The 1,473-nt window shown below is 38.0% G+C and overlaps 1 long non-coding RNA gene across 1 annotated transcript; it reads left to right on the top strand.

Annotated features, from left to right (window-relative positions):
• Positions 1-267: 267 nt before the first annotated feature.
• On the top strand, positions 268-952 carry LOC145876377 (uncharacterized). Its single transcript, XR_014391523.1, has 2 exons — positions 268-319; positions 623-952. It is a non-coding gene; the product is annotated as an uncharacterized LOC145876377 (long non-coding RNA).
• The last annotated feature ends 521 nt before the right edge of the window (positions 953-1,473 follow it).

Below are 1,473 nucleotides of genomic sequence, written 5' to 3'. Positions count from 1 at the left end.
GAGGGCCAACCATGGAGAATAGTAAGACACTTAATTATTTCTATAACTACGCTATATTGTTTGTCCTTGTGTGTCTGTTCATGTTTTTTAGCTTAAAGTACTCTGCAGCCACTTAGTGTGGTGTGGACACCAGGTGAGGCCACACACAGATTCCTGTGAACACTGTCGATTTAACTACCTTATTTTCTCAATAACAGTCTCTCTCCTTCACTTCATCCCTCTCTCCTCTTCTCCCTAAATCCTCTAGGTTATATCAACTGTGTCTGTGAACCCCTCCTGCATCTGAACTGGCTACATAGAGGGCACAGCATGAACAGAGGTGAGAGGTCACTTGGTCAGGTCAACAGGAAGTATTATTAAAGAGATGCTTTACATTGAAATACAGATAGAGATGCAGTAGTCCCAGAGTTAATGATCCAAGGTCAGTTTATATTATACAGGAAGTATTATTAAAGAGATGCTTTACATTGAAATACAGATAGAGATGCAATAGTCCCAGAGTTAATGATCCAAGGTCAGTTTTGCATTTCACCTCCTGATTGATGACTAACAATGTTAGAATAAAAAATAATAACACAAGGTTTAAACATGCTCTCTCTCTCCATCTGTCTCTTGTCTGCAGGTATGTTTTGATGTGAGAGGATGCCAACCCCCAGTCCCATCATCGCCACCTCACCTGCTTTTAAGAACCTTTGGGTCGACGAGAGACACTATTATGTGATTGTGATGAACTGAGAGAATATTTATGTAGCACTGTGATTCATTAATCATGTGCTGCCTTCCCTGCTCCTATGTGCTTACCTCTTTCCCTTTCTGTCTTTTACACCTCTCTCACCACCTCCTCTTTCTTCCTCTGTTTTTATAATGCACAACAGATGTGCATTGAAGTACAGATTAAACTTGTATTTATAACACTTGGATAATGAGCTTTTCAATAAAGCGTTTCACATTCTCTACTGGTTGAAATGAAGTGTAATGTGATGAAATACTCCACCTATCCTGTGTTTATCAGATCAATGCAGATGAAGGGCATTAGATGTTGAGATGAACCAGTGTTAGAGTATTTACATGATGCATAGGAAGTGTAGTGTTCTGTTTTTTAACATTATATTTCTGTATATATGAATTAACTAGTTAAATCCTGTTTCTAGTCTATTAGTTACAATGTGTAACCATTGATGTCCCAGGACCAAGATTGGTAAACACTGTTGAAGTGTATAATTGTAATACATACATGCAGACACAGCGTCATTCAAAGACTGGAATTTGATACTCCTGGTATTGGATATGACTGAACAATAATCTCAAAGACATTCATACCTAAACTGCACCTTTATTTGCCAAGGTAGAGTACATGATCAGTGAATATATTAAATGTACAGGCTACAAAGTGGGGATCTCATGCATGGTAATAACTACATGTATATACGACTTGCATCCTTGGCTCAACATGATATTATATTCTACTCAATC

This window comes from Salmo salar, unplaced genomic scaffold, assembly GCF_965601325.2.
Source record: "Salmo salar unplaced genomic scaffold, fSalSal1 ptg000587l, whole genome shotgun sequence".
NCBI classification, from domain to species: domain Eukaryota; kingdom Metazoa; phylum Chordata; class Actinopteri; order Salmoniformes; family Salmonidae; genus Salmo; species Salmo salar.
This window is presented reverse-complemented; position numbering and strand designations above follow the sequence as displayed.